Source organism: Mytilus californianus, unplaced genomic scaffold, assembly GCF_021869535.1.
Source record: "Mytilus californianus isolate M0D057914Y unplaced genomic scaffold, xbMytCali1.0.p SCAF_1, whole genome shotgun sequence".
Taxonomy (NCBI): Eukaryota; Metazoa; Mollusca; class Bivalvia; order Mytilida; family Mytilidae; genus Mytilus; species Mytilus californianus.
Window position 1 is genome coordinate 106,875,499 of NW_026262581.1, and position 25,726 is coordinate 106,901,224.

Below are 25,726 nucleotides of genomic sequence, written 5' to 3' on the forward strand. Positions count from 1 at the left end.
GTCTTAAAATAGAAAATGACATACATAATCATGGCTAAAATTAATATAGTAAATATTCCTTAATCAGCATTTTTAAATAGTAACTTCTAAAAATAAATTGACAGCAAATCACCTCAAGACAATACAACATTTCTTTATACATAATTTAAAAGCAATGTAAGGGAGGTAATCCAAACTCAACATTGTACTTTTTTTTAACTGTCCATTAACCAGGAAACCCTTGTTTTTTCCCCTTTTTTGTCCCTAATTCCTAAACGGTTTTAGCCATAACCCTCAAAGCCAATCCTAACCATCCCTTTGTGGTATGGAAACTTGCGGTATAATTTCAGAGAGATCCATACACCGTTCCACAAGTTATTGTCTGGAAACTAGAAAAATGCTTATTTGGGCCCCTTTTAAAATCCGCTGTTAAAATAGGTAAAAGAAGCAACAATTCAAATTGACAATGATTAACATAAATTAACAAAGGACAAATAGCAGTTACCAGCTCCAGACCTCAAGTAAACTGATACACCTTATCGCTATTTGTCCGCCATTACTGAACATCACAAAAATTCCATTAAAATTTTGACGTTATAATAGAAAATATCTGACGCCACAATGGAAAAGTGATTGTTGTATGATATCAATATTTCAAGCAGCCCAGATTTCCAAATAGCGAAAAGGTGTATTGAAAGATTATGTAGTCATGAAAATTTCATATAAATTATAAAAAAACATTTTGGGATATAATTCACATTTATGAGTACCTTCACATAAACCTGTATTATGTACTGGTACAGATAACTGTTCCATCTACTTAACCCTTACTATGCCGTAAAGCCTATATTTAGGCTTTCTGTACTCCTTTCAAATGCCAACGGTCTTTTTTTAGGCTTAGCAACTGTTGCCTATTTCGTCTGTTTTGTAACAATACACATTACGTCACAGATGGTAAGGACAATACATTGAGGCTCGACACGGGGTTTTAATGCGGGAAGATTTCGGTTTTATTCAGAGGAGGGGATTAAATCTAATAAAAAAAAGATAGAATTTGTTCATACTTTGGATTAAATGAAGACTCATGTTGTTTTCAAAACTATATTAAAAAGTGAGGTCACGGAGATTTTTTTCCAAGCTGCAGGTTTTGATTTTTTAATAAAACTATTGGAATAATACAATAAAACACACAATTATCTTCCTTAAGATGAAAAGTCTTACAAAATGAATGCATTCCTCATTTAAAATGCATATTTCATTAAAGATCTAGACCGATTGTTTTCTAGTATTTTACAATCCGAGCTGGCGGAAGAAGCCCGATCTACCTTAAGTTTTATACCTGTATCTTCAAAATAAACACCCTCCAAACACATAGATACCCGTATTTTTTTAATCAAAGAATGTTTAAAATAGCTCTTTAAATATTTGGCGATTATTATTTATTGACAGGAGAAGAGAAATCCTGAAAGTCCGCAATCGCTGTCCATCATCAAACTAGTTTATCATGGTGATTCACGTTAACTGTGTTATTTATGTTCAATAGAATCATTCCCCAATGGTTTAACTAAATATGGTACATATCGTGTACTTCAATTTCTGTCGGGTCAATCTAACTTGCAAACAGTTCATATTGTGAATCCGATGACCAACTGTTGAAACTCTACCGAACTTTTAAGAGATCGCAGATTTGCATAAAATAGTCGTTCTTTCTGAGTGTACACGATATAAAAATTAGAAGATGTGGTATGATTGCTAATGAGAGAACTCTCCACCAGAAACCAAATGACGTAGAAGTCAGCAACTATAGGTCACCGTATGGCCTTCATGCAACAGTGAGCAAAACCCATACTGCATAGCAAGCTATAAAAGGCCCCGAAATGACAAATTCAAACAGTTCAAACAAGAAATCAAACGACCTGATTTATGTACAAAACAATAAACGAAAATAAATATTATAAACAGCAACAAACGCCACAGGTTCATGAATTGGGACAGGCACATATAGAACTTGATGAAGAGGGGTTCAACATGTTTGTGGGCGCCAACCCTCCCCAACCTGGGACAGTGGTGTAACAGCACACCATAAAAACAAATCATAATAAAATGCTTCGCTGGGGCGCAGCTTGATACGACCGCAGAGGTCGAACCCTGAACAGTTGGGGCAAGTATGGACACAAAATTCAAGCTTGATACAGCTATGACTTTGGATTGTCATTAAATATTTGACACAGCATAGGTTTCTGACACAGGATGAATGTGGTGTAAGAACTGGAAAAAATTTAATTTACCTATTATGGTGGAATATCCATAAACTAAATTGTTTGTTAATTTCAATATATCAAAGAATATGTAGAATTCAATGTTTGATGTAATGTAATAAAGTTGAAATTTGGACCGTTTTTGTTCAATGTGGACCAATTTGGTAACATGTATAAATAATCAAAAATCTAAATACATGGGAGCCCATTTAAATACATCATAAAGGTATTAAAATAGAAAGTGACATCATAGTCATGGCTAAAAATAAACAAAAATCCTTAATCAGCAACATTTAAAGTAATATCTAAAAATAAAATTCCTTTGCAACCATAAAAGCCCATTTAAATACATCATAAAGATATTAAAATAGAAAATGACATCATAGTCATGGCTAAACATAGCAAAAAACCCTTAATCAGCATCATTTAACAGTAATATCTAAAAATGGAAATTACATCATAAAGGTATTAAAATAGAAAATGACATCATAGTCATGGCTAAAAATAAACAAAATCCTTAATCAGCATCAGCAACATTTTATAGTAATATCTAAAAATAAAATTCCTTTGTAACCATAAAAGCCCATTAAAATACATCATAACAGATATTAAAATAGAAAATGACATCATAGTCATGGCTAAACATAGCAAAAACCTTAATCAGCATCATTTAACAGTAATATCTAAAAATAAAAATTTCTTTGCAACCATAAAAGTAAAATAGAAAATGACATCATAATCATAGCTAAAAATAAACAAAAATTTTTTTTATTGGCAAATTTTAAATGGAGTTTATTATACTAAAACAATAAATTTGCAACCATAAACATGATAAAACCCCATTTAAACACATCATAAAAGTATTAAATAATTCAACTACATCATAAGGCTATAAAAATAGAAAATGACTTCATAGTCAAGGCTAAAGGTAAACAAAAAACCTTCATCAGCAAAATTTTATATTGGCAAATTTCCAATGAAGTTTATTACACTAAAATTGTTGGCAAATTTCCAATGCATTTATTAACAATAAAGTTATTGGCAAATTTCCAATTTACATAATTTAAAAGCAGTGTAGATGAGATATTTAAATGAGTTTGAATTACCAACCTTACACTGCTTTTAAATAATGTTCTTTACTCAATTATTTGTCTATTAAAATGGAAACCCTTGTTTTTTAACCTTTTTTCCCCTTATTCCTTAAACATTAGAGCCATAACCACCCCCCCCCCAAAGCCAATTATTACTTTCCAATGTAACCTAAATTTCCAATATACATAATTTTAAATCTCAGTTCCTCATGATATATAACCGTATCATTATTGTTTTCTTTCATATATAAATCTGAAACAACCATCTTTAAATGGAAAATTTTAAAGAAAAAAAAAGGAAAAAAAAAAATCCTACCCCCCACACATTTTTTCAACCCCCTTTTGATTCATCATCCCCCACCTCAATCACAACCTTCAATTTGTGGTATGGTACATTGCAATACAATTTCACAGATATCCATACACTTGAACACAAGTTTTTGTTGCAAACTAAAAAAATCCTTATTTTCGACCAATATTTGGCCCCTTATTCATAAATGAGCAATTAACCCCAAAACTCAATTCCTACTTTCTCTTCGTGATAAAAAATAACTAACTTAAAATGTAAATTTTAAACAAAAAAAAAAGGAAAAAAAAAAATTACCCCTTTTTTGACCCCCGCCCCCCTTATGATTCATCACCCCCATCCCCCTTTCCCCCCAAACCAAGCTCAATAACAGCCTTGCCTTTGTGGTATGGTACCTTGTAATACAATTTTAGAGAGATCCATACACTTGAACACAAGTTATTGTCTAGAAACTAAAAAATGCTTATTTTAAACCCCTTTTTAGGCCCCTTCTTACTGAACGTTTTGGGCAATTACCACAACACTCAATTCCAGCTTTCCCTTTGTGAAATGGAACCTTGTAGTAAAATTTCAGAAAGATCCATACACTTACACACAAGTTATTGTCATGAAACTAGAAAAATGCTTGTTTTTTGCCCCCTTTTGGCCCCTTATTCCTAAAATTTTGAGGCAATTAACCCCAAAATCAATCCCAGCATTGACCCTTTGTGATATGGAATCTTGTGGTACAATGTCAAAGAGATCCATATGCTAACACACAAGTTATGTCTGGAAGTTACAAAAATGCTTATTTTCGGCCCCTTTTTGGCCCCTAATTCCTTAACTGTTGGTACCATAACCCCTAAAATCAATCCCCACCTTCCTATTGTGGTATTGAACCTTATGGTAAAATTTCATAGAGATCCATTCACTTAAACTAAAGTTAGAGTGCGAAAACCATTGTGTATTCGGACGACGACGCCGGACGACGACGCCAACGTCATACCAATATACGACCTCAAAATTTTTTTGCGGTCGTATAAAAATCACTTAGTTTAAACAGTATTTTATATTGGAAAATTATAACAATGCAGTAGTGCAATATTTCATAAAATTCAAATATGGGATTCGAAAACATGTTTATAAATCTGTCTCCCGTATCACTTGAAAAGATCTCAACTCATCAGATCGAAACAAAGCACAAAAACACAAAAGACACTAAGTATAGATCTGAGAGTACTCACACGCCGTTACTGAAAGCTAGTTCAAAGCCAATAACATCTAAATAGAAACTGTTCATGTTATTTCCGGAATCCCCAATATACTTAATTATCAAAGAGTGTTTCTGTTTTATGATATATCACATACATGTTCAAGTGTACTTTTCAAATATACCCTTATCGCTATTTGGTCCAATCCAGAAAAACAGTCATTTAGACAACTTCCTGTTTGGGTCAAGGGTCTCAAATACAAAGGTCACCAGTAATGAGCTGAGGAAGGAAAATGTTTAGAAAGTGGACACTATGATAGATTATGATCAACTTTTTAAAACACAAATCAAAATTAAAAAAAAACTGATTTGAATGAGGTGTTTACGATGGTTTAAACATGTCACAATGAAAAGTTTTATGCATAATACGTTGTTTAAACAGGGCCCCAGATAGCTTCAACTGGATGAAAAAGTTGTGTAATTTCAGAACTTATCCGGATTGGAGTAAATAGCGATTAGGTGTATTCAGTATATACATGTAAATAAAACTTATCATGGCATTTTAAAATAGGTTGAATTTCAATAAGACATACTAAATAAATGTCCGATTTTCAATATTCAAGTTTAACTGATATAGTACTGTTATAAGTTAAATTTGAAAACAATTCAAAACATAAATGTATCGCTTGCAATTTACTACGGAACCCCTCAAATACGTATGACTCGCATTTCTTCTGCCGCGTTTCAGATCAAAACATTAAAATCCCCAAGATACTTGTAATTCTGTGCACACCTCCATCTTGGCCCCTCTCCATGACGTTCTCTCATTGTGGACGTCATAAGCGGTGCAGTTGTTTTTTGAATAACCAAAATCTTCCCTGGCAAAGTATGGAATCGGTGTGGCAGTGAAAGGGTTAACCTAGGGAAGAGGACATTGTGTCCACGACTTAACGACACCTTTAATCAGGTGTGTCAGGTCTTACTCTTAGAACAGATTCTGTTCATTTTACAACTCATATTGCATAACAAAATCTTCATATTGACATTATTGTCAATGCCAATGGACGTTAAGATTGATCTCACAATTTCATGTATTATGCAGAGTAATGACATCGGCAAACATGATTATTTGGTCTTATGCAATCAACTTACAAAGAAAGCTACAAATAATGCATGCCAAATGAAAAGGAAAGAGAAAAATAATGATAAATATTTTGCGGGAATTTCCAAAAATAACGGTTCTTGTCCTTATTGTTTCATAATTTTTGTTTTGAAAATTCCCCGATTAAAAACGTTTTTGAGATTAAAAATCCCATTTAGGTCATTAGTTGCAATTTGTATAAACCGTGTGGTGTGACTTATCACCAGCCATTGCTTCATCGAAATATACACTGCAACTTTCATGTTAAATTTTGGATTACTGTAGGGCTAAACTGGGACCCTGGCTCACTTCTCGACAGTACTGAAGGTTTGGCTAGGATTGTATCCTACAACTTCCTAGTTACATCTGACAGAGACATATAATACAATTGTATTATATGTCTCTGCATCTGAGAATAAGTAAATGGTCAAATATGACAATTAAATCCTGAATAGGGTTCAAATTTTATGATAAAATATTCCGAGCTATATTTATTCTTTGGTACGTATGAAACTTTAGTACAAGCCCTTCAAAATATTTTTTTAAAAAATGTGTTAACTTTTTATTAAACTGGAACCCTGTTGTGTTCACTTATCGCTACACCTTCGGTGCGGAGATTTAGATGGAATGGCGGACCAGTTTACTTATTTATCATATTATAGTTAGTAATATTTAAATATTTCCTAGCTATCAGACATAAAATTGACATGTTAACTAGATGCTAATGTAATGACATGAGATCATTCACAATAATTTGTTTAGTACAAAGTTTTTACAAACGAAATAGAAGATGGATATTTATGATCATTGGCATATATATTTCTACCCATTGTTACATTATCCGGCTCTGTAAAATAGCACCCCATTGATATATTTGACCAGAGACATATAATACAAGAGACATAATATAACATGTATGACACAAACAGTTGTCTTAATGTATTAGAAAGCCAGGAATAGAAGATGATTAAACATTTTGTGGTTCAATTCTTATTTTTATTTTCTAACGTATATTTATGATCGCGTCGTTTGTATATTGTTGGGTAAGATCCGAATGGGGCGGGTCGCTTTTTTATATAAAGGTATACATAGACGAGACACAGGTATGCCTGTGTAACTTCTTTATAATGTCAAATCAGAGACATATATTGCCCCATTCGGATCTTACCCAACAATATACAAACGACGCGATCATAAATATACGTTAGAAAATAAAAATAAGAATTGAACCACAAAATGTTTAATCATCTTCTATTCCTGGCTTTCTAATACATTAAGACAACTGTTTGTGTCATACATGTACATATGTATGGCAGTATCTTCCATAGATTTTAATTTTCAAAAGTTAAAATGGTGAAAAATAAATCCTTCAGTTTTGTGTATCCATGGCAACATTCTGCATTTATTTAAAAAATATATTGCAAAAACGGGCATGAAAATGTCACATATTCCCCCAAAATTAGGTTTAGACTAGAATTTCAATGCCTATGAGTAATACCTTTTCTGAAACTGTTGACATTAATCTACCAAATTATCAAATAAAAATTGGGTGTCTTTCGCCTCATTTTTTCGTAAAATTTAATCACAAAGTTCGTGCGACAAAAAGTTAGAAAAAAACAATGCAATACTTGCCGGACCGATGTCTGGTTTGGATATGAAAATACGGATTGTCATACTGAAAACAGCCCAAAATAAATGCATTACACAATCTAGATGTTCCTATAAACCCACTATGAAGGCTATATTAATCTTCAGCTATCCAAAAATGAATTTTATTGCACACTAGCTCTCATATTTGAAAAATCCCCAGGGGCCAAAATGCGAAACTGCACTGGCACCTAACTGTGGAGTGCTACCTTAACTCTTCGAACGCGTCTCCAATACCCACCGTATATAATTTATTTTCCTTTCCGTAAGGCATTCACAATTCCATCAGAATTCCATGAAACTAAATATAACGCGAAGCAATGATGCGAAGCAAATATTATGTTTGTTAAATTTATGCCAATTAAGAATCCTCTATGGGGACAAAGGCAAAGATATTAATCGACATAATGCAGTTTTGTCACTGAACATATATTGACCCTAACTAACGGTGTGTATACATCCCAACACCTTCGCCATACCCGTGTCTCCAGTGACGTTTTGGATTTCAATGAACGTAATCTATGTATAACTGGTAAATTATTTTAAGTAAAGAATTTCCTTACTACAAATTAATCAAAACCTTTACTAAATTCTTTCATAGATACAAAAATTTGGTTCGGAAATTTGGCTGTACCTGTAGAAAACTTATAACAAACGGGATGACACATCCTAATTTCGATGGTGAAGTTGTATATCGAGCCCGTAAACTTAGATTCTAGGTAAACTTATCGATTCTTTAAACGGACGGACCGTGAAGGACGGACGCCCGGTATTTCTATGTCTCCCTCAACGCTTCGCGCGGGGGACAAAAAACCAACGAGATCTTAAAGTCATTTTGAATTTAGATTCATGTTAATTTGCACTTGGGTCTTCGGGGATGTGTGTGTTTTTGTTGTTTTGAGTTGGACATGATGTACAGGTACAGCTAATGAAAAACACACTTTTTCACAAAGTTGGAGACAAAACGACTCACAGACGATTAACAAATTAATTATAACATCACATGTTCACAACAAAAGTCAGATTTTAACTATAACAGCAACATATTTTAGTCTCCTAGTACATACTTGTTAAAGCCTTTAAATTTTTTGTATTTCAGGAGAAAACTCAAACCATTATGAAATAAGGAGATGTCACGGGTATGATTGCCAATGAGACAACTTTCCATCAAAGACCAAATGACGTAGATGTTAACTTGCTTACATTGCTACATTTGAGATCTCACAATTACCACTCCACTATGAACTGCTTATTCAAAAAGATATTTTGTCACCTAATGCCTTATAAGATAGAACATAATCATATATGCTAATATATATTTTGCTCCCTCGAGAAAATGTTAGGAGCATATTTTTTTACCCGTATCCGTTCGACAGTCCGTTCCGCACTTTGTAAATAGGGTTTTATACGGCTGATTTCTTAGGACTAAGTTTTTAAGCTTGAACTTTTAAATTATGAACCGGTGCTAGTACATACACTAAAAATGTGCATCTTGTCAGATTTTTGTTTAAATGAAAGGTTGCTGGATTTGGCATTTTGATACTATATTGCGCCGAGAGATTTACCTATATAGAGGGTGCATATAAATTCTCAGGATTTTTTTTTAATAATTTTCCTCGAATGACAGAATATTGGACTTTGTCTTTTTAAATAAAATTTTGCATTCAGTTTGCAAGATTTGTCCGACTAACTACGCATACTGGCAACTCACTCGTTTAAACCATACAGAGTATACTATATTTAGAATGTGTATTTTATCAGGTTGTTGATTTTCTTTATAATTTTTACAACTAACAGAATGTTAAACCTTTTTTTGACGGCTACATCAAATGTGTCTTTTAAACACAACTATTTCAAATTGTATTGTATCGTCCTGAAAATGCATGAAATATTTGACACTGGATGTTAAGCAACCAACAATCAAACAATTCAAATTGTACTTCAACATCACTGTTTACCAAATCAAATTTTTGAAGCACTTTATTTATTCATGCATGAATACAGTGTTGACATCACCGTTGAGTCTAGTTTGGTAGGGTTAAGTTGAAGATTCAGTTCTGAAAAGCTAAAAGTGCACCCGATTAGGACGAAATAAAATTAACTCAGTAGAATGTTATATTTAATTAATAGGAAATTTACGATAGAGGAAATGAAAATAAAATAACAAACATCATTCAGATCCCGTTACATATTTTTTATTCAATACCTCTAAATAAAAATAACGTTATTCTGTATTCAGTAACGTCACATTTTCTGTCAAATTCTAAGCGTATCGGTAAACTTTGAAGCAATGTATCTAAAAACAAGGATGGATACATACGTGTTTCAATACATGCATGGATTCAGTATACAATCCTAGATATTATGTTAGATTTTATTCTTTCTCCGTGTATCATAGAACATAGCCATCCATTGAAAAATCTAAAAAAAATAGTTAAAAAACGCATGTTCCCTATATATATATCTATGTAAATTTGTCGCCAAAATTGAAGTTTTCTTATAAAAATTAAAAAAAAAAAAAAAAAAAAAATGGTGACCCCTATTTTTTATTTCATATTCCGATGTAACGCGAATCAAAGTAGAAGTGTGCCATGCCAAAAAATTTAGAAATCGGGAGATATGCCATTTGGTATCGTGTTACCTTACACAAACTTATGGCAATTAAACACAGTAATTAATTTTGAAAATTAGTTTTATTTGTATACATTATATAAATAACACATAGCTGAGAGGGTGATAGAGCAGATTGTTACCCCGAGAAAACATTGTCAACTGAGGCGAAGCCAAGGTTGACAATGTCTTTTCGAGGGGTAACAATCTGTTCTATCACCCTCTCAGATATGTGTTATTTAATTTATTATACTGAATGTTCTGTTATTACTGTCGATTAAATTTCAAATTCAAAGTAATAAACTATGACGTCTTGTACATAACAACCATCCGTATTTAATAAAGCGCACACTTGATCAAGCGTCTCTGTGAAGGGTAATAGAGTATTTGCCATAGGATAGAGTCGTATTTAATAAAGCGCACACTTGATCAAGCGTCTCCATGAAGGGTAATAGAGTAAATTAACACCCTCGTTTTAGCCAATCAAAATATGGCATTTTAACGTGAAGTATAATAAATTGAATTTGTTATCAATAGATGAAAACTCTACTAGTATTGCTATACACCTTTGAACATTCATGGCCCTACATTCTGTCGATACCTATATTTTGGCATTGCACAAGGTCCTGTTTTTCTGTTACTGTTAATGACGTCTTCACACTTTGATATTTAAGTCTTAGATACATTTTTTTATAAGTTGTTATTGACTTTGAACTAGCTTTCAGTAACTGTGAACACTCTCAGATCTCTACGTTGTGTCTCTATTGTGTTTGTGCTTGTACTATTTTTTACTTGTTACTATATTTGTACGATTTTTATAGTTTGTTCTTATGTTATGCTGTTACCCCGCTGTCCAGGGTTAGGGGAAGGTTGGGCGCCTTAGAATTGTTAACCCCACCGTATTCTGTGTGTTCCTGTCCCTAGTCGGGAGCCTGTACTTCAGTGGTTGTCGTTTGTTGCTGCATACATTTGTACCATATTTGTTTTTCGTTTAATTGTTTTTAGAGAATTCAGCCTGTTATTTTTCTCGTATGAATTGTTTCACATTTGTGATATCGGGGTGTATTATATAGCTTGCTACGCGGTATGAGTTTTGATCATTGTTGAAAAGTACCATTCTCTCGTTTGAAAAGGACAGCTTAAAATCTTTAGCTCTATGCAGGTTATTTGAGAGCAATTGAGGGAGTCAAAAGTTTGGTTGGATTGATTGATTAGCGGTTGTGGACACACCAAGGGATGGTGTTTAATAGTTGTACAAGTACCACTCTCCCGTTGTAAAATGACAGCTTAAAATGCTTAGTTCTCTGTAGGTTAGTTTAGTGCGACAGTGGGAGTCAAATATTTGGTTGAATTGATTGCGGAGCGTTTGAGGACACACCAAGGGGTGGTACTTAAGAGTTATACAAGTATCCTTCTCCCGTTGTAAAAGGACAGCTTAAAATGTTTAGTTCTCTGTAGGTTAATTGAGTGCGACAGCGGGAGTCAAAGGTTTGGTTAGATTGATTGCTGAGCGGTTGAGGACCGTGACACCAAGGGATGGTACTTAAGAGTTATACAAGTACCATTCTCCCGTTTGGAAAGAACAGCTTTAAATGTTTAGTTCTCTGCAGGTTAGTTGAGTGCAACAGCGGGAGTCAAAAGTTTGATTGGATTGATTGCTTAGCGGTTGAGGACACACTAAGGCGTGGTACTTAAGAGTTATACAAGTACCATTTTCCCTTGTGTAAAAAAGGTGTAAAAAGGGACCAAATGTGATTCAAACTACATTGCGTATGAATATAAAGTTACTCAAATCTTTTAATACTGACATTTCTACACAGGTCATAAACCAACAGAAATTCAAGTCAGGAGGACATAGGTTAACAAAGTCATGAGGCAAATGATGCAATACCTCACTTTTGAATTGAGGACCAAACTTGAGAAACATATTTTTCTATAAAAAAAATCATTTTAAAATGATTAATATGCACCGTTCTAGAAATAAATTATTTAACGACCACACAACATACAGTGTTTGCCTTTTCGGCAGCAACGATTGTAGTTTAGCCCGCACCAGTGACGGTGGGCATATAAGTGCTTCGAATATACATGTACTAGTAGTTCATACGGAAAACAAACGCAACATCGTCAAATAGTCTTTACGAAATTGGCTGAATACATGTTTCTTGATAAGAAAAAATAGAAGAAAAAGGCAACTCATGAGTACTAACACCCCTATAATAAGGTATAAATATGAGAGCGTGTTTCTGGAATAAACTTCACGAATTTGATAGAGGCAAAACATTTGTAAAACCATGGAAGTATTATATTGACAGGAACTCCAACGAAAAATTAGCACATTCCCATCCCACTGATTTCTTTAAGAAAATAAAAGGTTCCGACTCAGTTCGTCAAGTACGTGATAACTCCTTTGTGGGGTATCTGCGATGCCGCCTTCGCCTGTTCTGTTAACTGAAGCTGGTCTTATCATGTGATTTGGTATCGAGTGTCTTTATATCTACATACCAATGCAAATAAACACGGAAACTCCCGTGGTTATTTGTGAATCGCCACATGAATAACGACACCTGTTTCCGTTCAATAAATGAAGGCAAAAGCTGAAAAGATCTAAAAAATTGGTCCATATTTAACAGAATGACATAAGAAAATTAACTACATTCGGAAAGAGGGCAAGCTTATTTTCAGTTTTGCCGAATATGTTTTAATCATTGGAACTTGGAAATCGGGAAATATCCGATATTAAAAATTACATGTACCTAAAGTCGGGTGTTTGTGGAAAACAATGTGATGCGCGTGTAGTGTGTAAAATGGCGAAGGATAGCTCAAATTTACGTTAAAGGTTGTACATTTTAATCGTATGTTACAAGAATATTTATGGTTTTCTCTATCGTCTCAATGTAGAAAAATGTTATTAACGTATTTATCCAATATGTTTTAAAGACTAAAAAGGTTAATAATTACACGCACGTGATGACTTCTACATAGCATTATCAGGTTACGAGACAGATGAATTGTTACACCTTTTATAATAATTCCAAAGTTATAAACAACCTTAAATATTCACCTAGTCCGAGATTACTCTGACGTCCGACAGATTTTTTTAACGAATGGCTTTAAATATTTCTGGAACGATCACTATGATGGTCCCTAAGCAGTATACTATTTTTTTCATTCTTATAATTTTATCATTGGAACCAAATTTGAATTTATTTATGTGTGTAAATGCTTAACAGTTCTTAAACATCTTACACCGTATGTTAAGCAATTTATGTTTGTGTTTCTTGTTGAAGTGCATGAAATATTTGCCATTGGACTTTCAGTAAACAATTAATCAAAATATTTGATTTTTTTTTCGATCAAAGCCCTTTAACCTCCCCCGGCCTCCGCCGCTATGGGGAACAAACTTTTGAATTAAATTTTTGTTCGAAATTTTTTCAGTAAACACTTAATTAAAATATTTGTCAAAGTTAGCAGTAAAACGCGATAATAATTGCTGATAAAAATTTTATAAGAATTTTATGATTTCAAAGACTAGCATGTATATACACATGTAACAGTTGTGCGTGTTTAGCCAACGGCCCTCTCATGAATAAAAAATCTTACTATTTTTATTTTTTGTAACTTAAACTGAAATGTTTATAGCTTGTACGTGTACGTTACTCTTCATTTTTTTTTTGTTGTGAAAGCAGTCGCGGGGATTTCGTATCTTTCTTTTTATTTGTTTTTACGCAGCAAAATGTCATTTCCTTGACAATTGACAATTAAGTATACATCCGGTTATTTCGGTATGTTTCGTAATTACGATCATGGAAGTAATATTGAAAGGTAAATATTACTTCCATGTTACGATCAATCACGAGGTTCCAAAAAATTGATCGGAACCCATGCATCCATATGACATGTCGAGTTAATTAACAGATACTTAACGATTTTGCGGCATCGCACTATAAACGTTTGAAGTCCGCTTGTTGGAGTTCCTGTCAATATAATACTTCCATGGTAAAACCAAGAATAAATAAAACGTTGGAGAGCACAACATCAAAGGGCATAAACAGTTTAGCCTTGCCTTGAACACCGTCTTTAAGATCAGCTATAACAGAGGGGTTGTAACTTTAGCTTCAGCACAAAAACAGTTTTGTACAGTTGTACAATCTTTTACTTGTATAAAACAAACATCTTTTAAATTGATGAAATACCTCGGCCATTTTCTTTCAATAACACAAAATTTCTTTTACAATTGATTACACTTTCAAATCTATTTTCATTTGGAAATAAATATTACGACGTTGACTATGTTAAGGATATTCTAAAACCAAGCCGTCGTATATACGCACCGAAATCGTTTTCAATAGGTTGATACTTACACCGTCGAAATTGATGACGGCGGACTTTTGTCCTGAGGGTACCGTCTGCCCTGTAGCAAGCACCTCGGTACTGGCATGACTTTAATGATGCATTTTGATTCAAAAATGTTTACTTACAAACTTTGAATTGTACTAAACTAAGACCGAAACTTCTTCAATAGTTGACTTTTGACTGTTTTGGTCGCACTTTTTGGATCTCTTTAGGTTCTTTTTGTTTTAATGATCCAGACATTTTATATAATTGGCCTCCAAAACTTTTTGTCAAAAGTGTAACTGAAACAAAAACACGTAACGTCGCACTAAAAGCTGCGTTTCACGTTTATATTCCTTACTATTAACCACTTTTGACACACATGAGCTCAATACACACAATACATGAAACTGAACTACACGAACTTCATTCAATAATCAATAAAGGAACCACATTTCAATCTTTATTCCATTATTTTTCTTTCTTATATCAAAATGACATAAATTCGATACGTGAAAACATATATATGAGATAAAACATGTTATTATTGATTTCAGATTTTTTTAAATAAAAAAAGAGGGTACATGATATTACAATTATATGTTTGTATATTTACATAACTGTGTTCAACATATTTAAAAAAAATTAAAAATCTTTCCAATTATCATTTCTGTAACGTTCATTTGCATAATTTTCCATTACATTCTATAGTTACATTAAACAGTAAACATTTAACATAAGACTTTTTTCAAAAATAGATATCACGAAAGAATGTTAAGGTCACTTTCGGTTGATAAATATGGTAAAGACAGCAACAAACAGCATACAAAACATCATCTTTGTAGATTGGGTTATAGAAGGAGCTTTGTTACACAAATTGGCGGAACATAAATACTCTGTATAACTCGAACCAGGTGGTGAAATACCATTTTTCTTACAACCTCTTCTTACTTCTGAAAATGTAACCAAAAGATGTACTGTCTTAATACAATATAGAAAAATATGTGACAATGAATAGAGCACTGTACAAAGTAAGCCAGCTAAATATGAAGGTAGAATACTAAGCTACTTTTAAAAAAGCTCGCATAAAGGTACAAGTTATGTGAACAAATACCACAGGTTGTTTTTGAAGAGGGATTGACCATGTAGAATAATGTCGGAAATTGTTTACTGCCATTCGAAAATTAGAGCCTGTTGAGTAGGGTAAGAAGTTTCGCTTTGAAACATACAACCTACGGGCACCCCAAAAAGATTTAAAAGAGTTCTTTTACAGACTGAGAGCATGACATTCCGCGTTTACATTGGATAACATATGTAATTATCCTATATAAAAAAAAACATACAAAATAAAAGCTATAAGCGAAATGAGTCGTGTATTCAATGAGCAACAAGTATAAAGTGTAGGCATACATATTCACTAATTAAATGAAAAACACGAAATAATTCAGAATCATAAATTTAGATTTATTTTTAATTTCTAATCAAAGAAAACGTATCTCCCACTAAGTGTTATAGTTCAACACATATCGTGATAAAGAAGTACGCTAAATTTATCATTCAATGATCGTAGGTCACATTTTATCAAATAAATTATAGCTAACAAAATTTCGTGACAGTATGAATTATGATAGAATCTGAAAGATTCAATTTTTAAATGTTTTGCCTTTTTGTTTTCTCATATCATTTTTTTTAATTAAAGATTACTTGGTAATGCTTTTTTTTCGTTGGTGCCTATAGTTGAATAAAGGAATCTTCCTTGAATAGTTAGATGGAGCCTTCAAAATAGGCTTGGTTACAACATAAAATAATGATAATGGCAAAATATAGTATACATACCACTGGCATAAGAAAATAATACCCATTTATAGCATTGAGTGTTACAAGAAGTCGTCTTCAGATAGTTTGGCAATGGATCTGTCAGGCCACAAGAACTTTGTTGACTGAACGAAGAACAATTGTAACATTGAAAAGCTGAAATATTAAGTACCATTAATGTCATTTATATATTAAGATATACATGGTGACCGAGATTAAAAAGGGGGGTAGGTGAAATCTCCGGACTAAAATCTCGCTTCATGTGTTTGGGCCTTTCATAAACCAACCATGGTTAGTTGTTGTCATTTGTTATACCTTACAGACTTAATGTCTTTTTGTCCTTAGGGGAATTTGTTTTTGATGTCAGATCTTTGATAGTATCTGTTAAAATGTTAACAGCTTTTTTTAAACACGGGACACACTATATGGTCTAACTATTGTTGTATAGACCGTATGCAGACATCTAGTCTAAAATGTATTTGGTTTTTCTGTGTCGTTTTGTTTCTGTCTGGTTGACATATACACCGACGTCTCCATGTATTTGTGTAAGAAGAAAATGTTAAATGTTCTTACGAAATGATATTTGAAGTTATTTGGTGTTGATAGCAGAGATTGTTACTCTGTTTTTATTCACTACTGGTCTATACTCTGAGTGATTTTGACCTTGACATATGGTAAAAATCTTCATACAGAATCATTACCACTTTGCATTGGTAACAAAACTTATGATTTGTGTACAACCCGCACTACTATTCTTCATGGTCAATTGAAAGATTGGTCACTTTTTCATTTAACAGTGCTTTTTCTACAAAAATGGAAATTTTATATACAAATTTCTTGTTTTAGTTCACTAAAACTACTTGTTTATGAAGAACCACACTGATTCCAACAACAAAAACACAGAAGATGAAACAATTTAAAAACAAGAAATAATGAAATTGCTGGACATTTTGAACGACAACATATCTGTTGAGTTGGGTGTAATAAACAGTAGGTATTACCATGGGTACTCATTGTGCACCCCTTCTAGTTGACTTGTTTTTGTATTCATATAAAGCAAAATTTATACAAATGCTTTTCCAAGACAGACAGAAAAAAATCTTTGAAAGTTTTTTTTTAATTCATGTTCAGATACTAGTATATTAATGATGTCCTTTCGCTTTATAACACACATTTCAACAAGATTCAGTGCGTGTATATTAATGGTGACCTTTCGCTGTATAACACACATTTCAGCGAGATTAAGTACTAGTATATTAATGATGTCCTTTCGCTCTATAACACACATTTCAGCGAAGAATCAGTGCTAGTATATTAATGATGACCTTTCGCTCTTTAACACACATTTCAGCGAGATTCAGTACTTATATCTCACATCTATATCAGGAACTTGAATTTTATAGCTATAAATACGTTACCATCATAAATTCTGAGTATACCCTAACTGCGTCATAAGGTCAAATGGAATATCCCCGACTAAAAATAAACGTACTATCACTGGTTGCTGGTCTGGACAAATACCCCTGTGTACCCATATTCTCCCATTCAATTTCTATCTGCGACATTGGTCACACGTGTATTTACTATAACAGATTTAACAGAGAAGAATTTTGTTATTGTAAAGTTTTTGAATTGCTTAATTGCTTTTCTAATTTATATTGTGTATTATTATTTGAAATTATTCCCTTGTTTAGTATTAATTTCTAGACAAAATTATTTTTTGACTAAATTTACAGTCCTTTCGTCACTAATCCTGGTTCGGACTATTTCCTTAATGGGTCACTACCTTTAAGTCCCCCCTTACTACCAGTACATTTACCGGAGTTTCGACAATGGTGTATGGTAATGCTACATGTCCGACCCTTTCACAAGGTTTGGCCATGCATTTTTTTTTGGGGGGGGGGGGGGGGTGCCCTACGTCAACTACGGTGACTCATTCCTTATCTAGGCCTGTTAATTCATCGGGTACTATTCGTTCTGTCCCAGGTACAGCTAAGGGCTTGAACTTGCCAGGTTCTAGACCCCCAGTGTCCTATTGTGGGTATATGCTACCCAACTCAGTCACCCAACCTCTACCCTCATGGTCTCAGCCACCTTGGCCACTGTCTTACCCTTATGGTGGCATTACAGGGACAATTTCTATGGTCCACCTTCAGGGGTAGCTACTGCTCCACTTTTAGCTCCTGCTCCACCTGTAGCAGTATCTTTGACTCCTGCAGTAGCTCCTTCTGCCCCCGAACCTGACTCTCGAGCTCAGTCTTCTAGCTCTTCTCATGGTACTCAGGGTTCTGATTCTGCACCTTCCTTAGATGGTTTTCAGAAGTTACTTTTGGACTTTGGTGAGTCTTTCAAGGCTGAGTTTAGTACTCTATCCAGTCGTATGTCTCTACTGAAGAATAGAGTTTCATCCCATCAACCTTCTCCAGCTAAGTCTGTAGAAAATGATGAGAGGGAGGATGACGAGCTTTCTGTTTCTCCTGGGAGTCAAGAAAGGGCTTTCCTCACTGATGAGGATGATGATAGTTCTTCTTCTCCCAAGGTATCGAAGACGGCCCCTGAGCCTTCTTCTAAGTCAGATCGCCAACCTGCCACCAAGGAGACTGATGATCCTCCTTCATCTTTGAAGGATCTTAAGGATAAGGTGTATACCTTGATGAGGGATGAAGCACATATCCCTTTTGCTTCTCCTCCAAAGCCGAAGAGACTTTCTTTAACTTTTGAAGCTTCCTGTGGTATTTCTCAGGATTCTGTGACTTCTCACAATTCTTTTCTGAATCTGGCCATATGGCATCTGCTTTACAAATTATCAATGAAGGTATAGATAATTCTGCTAGTGAAAAGGTTGCTTATAACAAAATTTCTGGTTTTGGTATTTCTTCCTTTTCTGATCACTTCAAGTCCAAAGATTTTGATATCTTTGATTCTTCACTTGTGACAAATCTTTTTCATCTTCATTGGGAACAAAGCCAGTATATGATCTTCGTCTCACTTAGCATATTTGGGCAAAGACTGAGAATCTCCTTCGTAGTGCTTCTCAAGTTCTTGGCACAGCCGAACATTTTCTAGCTGCAACCGGACATTTGCTTAACAGTGAAGATTCAGTTGTTCCAGCGGAAGTACGATCTTTCTTACTTTAACTGGATAAAGCTCTAGGTTCATCTCAGTTGCTTTTAATGGGTTCTATTGCTAATTGTACACTATCTAAAAGAGCAGAGTTTCTTGAAAAAACTTCTGTTGCTGAGTCTTTGAAAGATTCTTTATTGAAATCTCCACTTTCTGACAAGATCTTTGGTTTACCCGTACAGCGGGTTCAAGAGGAACTCAGTAAAACCCCTCCTCCCGTCAAAGTTAATGTACAAGTTAACAATGGCAAGAGGTCGGTTAATTATACCTCTAGTTCTACTAGTGCTTCTGGTGGTACTCCTTCTTCTGCTAAGAAAAGGAAGAATAACTACGGCAAACCTCAGAACAAATCCCTTAACTCCGGTAAAAGCTCAAGTAAGTCTTCTAGTGGTTTTAAGGGCCCCAAGAAATCTGGGTCTAGTACCTAGGTTCTTGCCCCCTCATACGTTATTGACAGTTCCCCCAGTGGAAAATTTACAAGTTCCTCAAAAATCCATACCAGTAGGGGGGAGGTTAGGTTTTTTCCTAAATCAGTGGAAGAAAATAAACTGTTATGTGCTGTCAATAATTCAAGGGGGATTAACACTTCAGTTCAAGAACCAACCTCCTCTGTCTGCAGTTCCGATAAGTTTGTCTCATACTCGACCCAGTCAAGTATCAACTTCTATCAGTAGAAGTAGACACAATGTTACAGAAATCTGCAATAGAGGAGGTGTCGCTCTTAACTCTGTCTCCGGGATTTTGTTCCCGTCTCTTTCTGGTTCCAAAGAAGACGGGAGGAATGAGGCCGGTCATAGACCTATCTATTCTGAACAACTTTCTTATTTTTCCCCATTTCAAAATGGAAACCAACAGATCAATCAGGGCTTCAATCCTCCAGGAATGTGGACTACCTCTCTGGATCTTTCAGATGCTTATTTCCACATTCCCATTTCCCATACTTACAGGAAATACCTTCGCTTCGTTTGGAACTCTCCCTTTTGGCCTATCTACAGCCCATTTGGCTTTTACCAAAATCATGCAGGCAGCTATAGCTCACCTACATTCCCTGTCTATTCAGATTCATTCCTACCTGGACAATTCCCTTTTCAAGGAATTTTTCCCAACCAAATTGAGGGTTCAGACAGATTTGGTCATCAATTACTTTCTGTCCCTAGGTTTCCTAATTTCCTGGAAAAAGTCAGAGATAGTTCCTTCTCAAGACTTTGTTTTCCTGGGAGAACATTTCAAAACCAATCTAGGCCTAGTTCTCCCCCCAGAGGAAAAATTTACAAAACTATGTCAGAAAATTCATCTATTCCAAACTGTTCAATCAGTCACAGCACGTCAATTCTTGCAACTTCTGGGTCTATTGATTTCTATTGCAGATGTAATTCCTTTGGGACGAAATGAGCCTATCTTGGAAAGGAATGTTCGGGTACACCTTCCCTCCTTTCAGGTTTCTCTCCCCAGTACTTCAAAAAATAGCAGGAGAGAAGTGCAAGACCATAGTTATTGCGCCAGCATGGCCCAAACAGTCTTGGTTTCCAGACCTTCTGCTTGTCCTCTAGTTCTTCCTCTGAGACCAGACCTTCTGTCTCAAATCAAGGGCAAGGTTCTTTATCAAAATCTAGAAAAACTTCATCTACACGCCTGGCTTCTCTCAGGGTTAGCCTCAGAAAGAGAGGTTTTTCTGAAGGAACAAACAAGCATCTCACAAAGTCTGTCAGAGACTCCACTAGCCTTGTCTATGATGCAAAATGGTCAATCTTCTCAGATTGGTGTAATGAGCGGGAAATCGATCCCTTCCAAGTCACTGTACAACAATTAGCAGACTTTCTAGTTTTTTCTTTTTGAATCCAAAGGTTTATGTCCCTCTACTATTAAGGGATATAGATCAGCTGTTTCAAGAAGTATTCATATTTCTGGCGGTCCAGATTTTAGAAACAATGAGCATATTTCTCTTTTGGTTCGTAGTTTTAGTCTTGAAAGACCAAGACAAAAAACTTTAGTTCCTAAGTGGGACCTTGGACTAGTTTTATCCTTTTAAAACTTTCTCCTTTTGAACCAGCAGAAAAAAGTAGATTTAAGGTTTTTTTCCTACAAATGCTGTTTTCTTTTAGCTTTGGCTTCTGGACGGAGAAGGAGTGAAATCCATGCTTTCTCTAATTCTGATGCTTGCCTTCGATTAAGCATGGATAAATCTCCTGTTACTCTTTTAACTGATCCTGTTTTTTTTTGGGCAAAGAATCAGATTCCAGATAAGGGCGCAGAACCAGTCGTGATTCCTGCACTCCCTACCGATTCTATTTCTGTACTTTTATGTCCAGTACGAATCCTTTCTATCTATCTGGATAGAACGACGAGTTTACGTTCTGTTTCTAATTCAAGACTCTTTATTCCTATTAAAAAAGGAATCTCAGATCTTTATGTTAAAACTATTTCTACTTGGATATGCAAATGCATATCTTTAGCTTATGATTCATCTAAGGCAGAACTTTTGGATTGTTTTAATGTTAAAGCTCATGATGTTAGGGGTATCTCTACATCCTGGGCTCTGTTTAACAGTGCATCTTTAGAAGAGGTACTGTCTGCAGGTTTCTCGAGAAATGAGAACTGTTTTATCTCTAATTACCTCCAATCTACGGCTACTTTTGCCGAGAGTTTATACTCTCTTGAACCTATAGTTTCAGCACAAAGATTAAACCTTCCTCCTGTTTCTTCTGTTACAGGGGATTCAGCTTTACGTTATATTCTGTTACTCCGAATTGATGATGGTAACGTATTTATAGCTATAAAATAATCAAATTTTCAAGTAAATTTGGATTTAATTAGATAAATACTTACCATCATAAATTATAGGTTCCACCCGCCTCCCCTTCATCCCCTTTCCTTACGTTTCTGTCTTGAGGAAATTGAATGGGAGAATATGGGTAAACCAGGGGTATATGTCCGGACCAGCAACCAGTGATAGTACGTTTATTTTTAGTCGGGGATATTCCATCTGACCTTATGACGCTGTTTGGGTATACTCAGAATTTATGATGGTAAGTATTTATCTAATAAAATCCAAATTTACTTTAAAATTTGATTATTTAAGGAAATCACTGAAACTAAAAAGTCTTTATCATATCTGGATATTTCTTTTAAAATTGACGTAGATGGACGATTTCAAACCTAGTTCACCTCCGCGATAGTCTCTGTAGCTTGCTTGACTCGAGTGCGGGAGGTCATGGGTTCAATCTTTGACAGGGTCAAACCAAATGCTTTATATTTGTATTTGATTCTTCTTCGCTAAGCAAGTGACATTGAGGAGTTAGAGCAAAGACTGGATGACTCGGATATCTTCAAAATGATTTTACGAAATTTAAAGCTCTGCAAACCACAGTTATCGCTTACTTATAGACAGTTTTCTTTTGTTGAATATCGTATGTTGACCTCAAGCTGTCTTGCGGTGTTTCAGTCGATTGGTTGCTGTTTCATTGACATTTACCTACATCTCATTTGATTAATTTTTATAGATATCAATTATAGATATTAATTATTGTTATTTCAGCCGTTGACATTGTTCGTAAAATTCAAAACTGACATCTCTACTATTCAGAATACTGTAAACCAACTAATTTTCGCGAGCGATTTATTTTGGCGACTTTCGCGAGTAGAAAAATAACGCGAATATAAATCGTCGCGAATATGTAAAACTTGGATTCTTACTTATTTAACTACATCAAACAAATTTGAAAATCGCGAAATAAAGTTGGTTTACAATAATCTATCTCGTCAGCAAAAAAATACGCAGCAATCGATTCCGAAACGATGATGGAAATAAAGCAGATATCCGTTCGAAACGCTGCTGAAAAGTTGCGGGAGATTTGGAGGAAATGTTTTTTGAAAGAGGAGAAAAAATCAAGTCAATTCTGTCAAGGTAAGCAGTTATTCCTAGATAATTATGCCAAACAGTAGAGTCAGGAACAATAGAGGAAATTAACACAGGTAATCGAAAACTGTTCATTAAAAAGTGCCGAAAACAAAAGAGTTAACCCTATCAATGTTCAGAAGCAGACATTTCCTAATGAACAAACGCAACCGACAAATCAATTAAGTCTGAACTCCAAATATAGGTGCAAAAGTCAGTGGCAGATCCAGACATTTTCATATAGAGGGGGGCACTGACTGCCATAAGAGGACGCTCTCTCCAGTCATGCTTTAGTTATTCCCTAAATAATCAACCAAATTTTTCCCACAAAAGGGGGGGGGCGGGCCCTTTGGTCCTCCCTAAATCTGCTTCTGTAAGTCGAACTATATCTTGAGGAGTTCGAACCTTGTACTCCGATGTGTTACGGAGGCTCTACCAAAGAATATATGTCTGCAACACAGGAAATGTAATACTCCGTCTAGAAAAAAGTAACAATATACACCAAAAACTCTTGGAATAAACGGACACATAAAACTTTATTAAGGGCAACTAGGAGGACGAGTCAAAACAAGAACCAACGTAAATTCTGTTTTAGGGCATGGCCAAAACACTCCGGGGAGAACAAAAGAACAGAAGAAACGTATGTTAGAGAGGTAACAGAATAGACACAAAAGTGGTAAATATATAAGGTAATGAATAAAATGCAAATGAAATAAAACTTTTTAAAAAGTCTTAAATTTCAAACCTACACATACATCCAGTCCTTAGGAACTAGAAAAACACATACAGACATTATGGCGTATTAAAAAAAAACACAATGATTGCCGACAAAAAGGAAGAGGAAGATGAATGTTCAGTTAAGAAAAATATTAAAGTTCATTTTCTCAAGTGAAGAAATGTTTATCTTAAAAGATACATAGACATTTATTTAAAAAATTATACTTCCTCTACAGCGGGAAATGCCACGACTATTATTAAAGTTGATAAATACTGACATGACGTGTGTCGTTGATATCACCACGACTATTCGATTGTTAAAATTGATAATTACTGACACCCTAAAAAGTTCAAAGTACATATAAGATGAATCCCTATGTTTTTTTCAAAGGACTAGGTATGATGATTGTTCATTTCGTCCACATTCTATGTATATCTCCAAGCTTACTCTATATTATCTCGAATTATGTCTTAGAAGTCAAAGTTTAAAAAACTTAATCAATATTTTAGCAGTTGGAATAGTTTAACATATATCAGTGACGTTAACAACACGATGGTTTTTTTTTAAAGAAGTCAACAAACTATTAAGACGATGTGGAAAATATTGTGTCTGTATATAATATGAAGAGCGTGTGATAATGATTTTGTCTATTTGCACCTATGCATCGACCGTTTTACCATTCAAAAACCTATAACTTTGATCTAAGATACAATTAAAGTTATCAAAAAATAATTACCTGAAGCATCACCAATGATAAGCCCACAAATAAGCAATATAACTGTAACCCTCATCTTTCCTGGTGTTAGAATATCTAATATAAATTGTGAACTCGAGGCTATCACGAGATGTTGAACTAACTAACAAATTTCTCGTGATAACCTTAGATAAGTGACCCTTAATTCATTGTAACATTATTTACTTTAGCTGATATGAAACAAATAAACAAAAATAACAAACAAAAAAAATGTTTGTTGACTGCAAACATAGTTTTGACTAACCAGGTAACAGTTTCATAAAAAACATACCATATAGTAACATTTATTATCTAACCTTTAATGTAGTCTTATGTAGTAAAATGCAAATGTCACGCACACGGAAATAATATGATACGTTAAACTATATAGTCTATAAAACTTCGGAATCGCAAGGCGGGTAATACAAGCATAGCAGGATACGTTTACTATGTCGACGGACACAGCCTCACTTGGATTGGAGTACATGTAATTTAATTGTTTTTGTCTTTGTATCTAAACTTTTGATATGTTAAACGTTATAATCGAGGAAAGAAAGATAGGGTATGAAATAAAAGGTCACAAATGGGAAATTGAAGTCATCTCTTTTATGATGAAATTTAGTGCTCAACCGCCCATCACTGTCATAGTCATGATGTAACCCAATATATCAATCCAATCTAACTGCATTTGTGGTATCCTTTTAACATAGTCCCTAAACTTTGAATAAGTCATTGAGAGGACGACACCTATATAGTGGAACGGAAAATTAAAATAAAATGCGAGCTTCTTTTCGTTCTTTCGTGAGTTGTCCGGAATACGGCAATGAGACGTGAATTCAACAAAACAAGACAGACAAGAAATAACAATCTATAAGTCTCGCATGC

General features: G+C 34.4%; 2 protein-coding genes and 1 long non-coding RNA gene across 5 annotated transcripts in view; 1 reads left to right on the top strand and 2 right to left on the bottom strand.

Moving 5' to 3' along the window:
- LOC127729043 (putative helicase MOV-10) overlaps positions 1-6,083 on the bottom strand; it is a 43,656-nt gene extending 37,573 nt beyond the window's left edge. Inside the window, exon 1 of the mRNA XM_052236669.1 lies at positions 5,977-6,083. The gene's annotated coding sequence lies outside the window, so the exon portion shown is untranslated. The remainder of the gene's footprint in view (positions 1-5,976) is intronic.
- The window catches only part of LOC127729108 (TBC1 domain family member 25-like), a 447,590-nt gene that overhangs the window by 282,151 nt on the left and 139,713 nt on the right, over positions 1-25,726 (top strand). The window lies entirely within an intron of this gene.
- Positions 15,008-24,975, bottom strand: LOC127729420 (uncharacterized). 2 transcript variants are annotated; one of them, XR_007994618.1, is made up of 3 exons: positions 24,845-24,975; positions 16,394-16,528; positions 15,008-15,510 (listed from the first exon to the last, which is right to left on the bottom strand). It is a non-coding gene; the product is annotated as an uncharacterized LOC127729420 (long non-coding RNA). The 2 variants fall into 2 exon arrangements; XR_007994620.1 differs by lacking the exon at positions 24,845-24,975 and adding an exon at positions 22,322-22,391.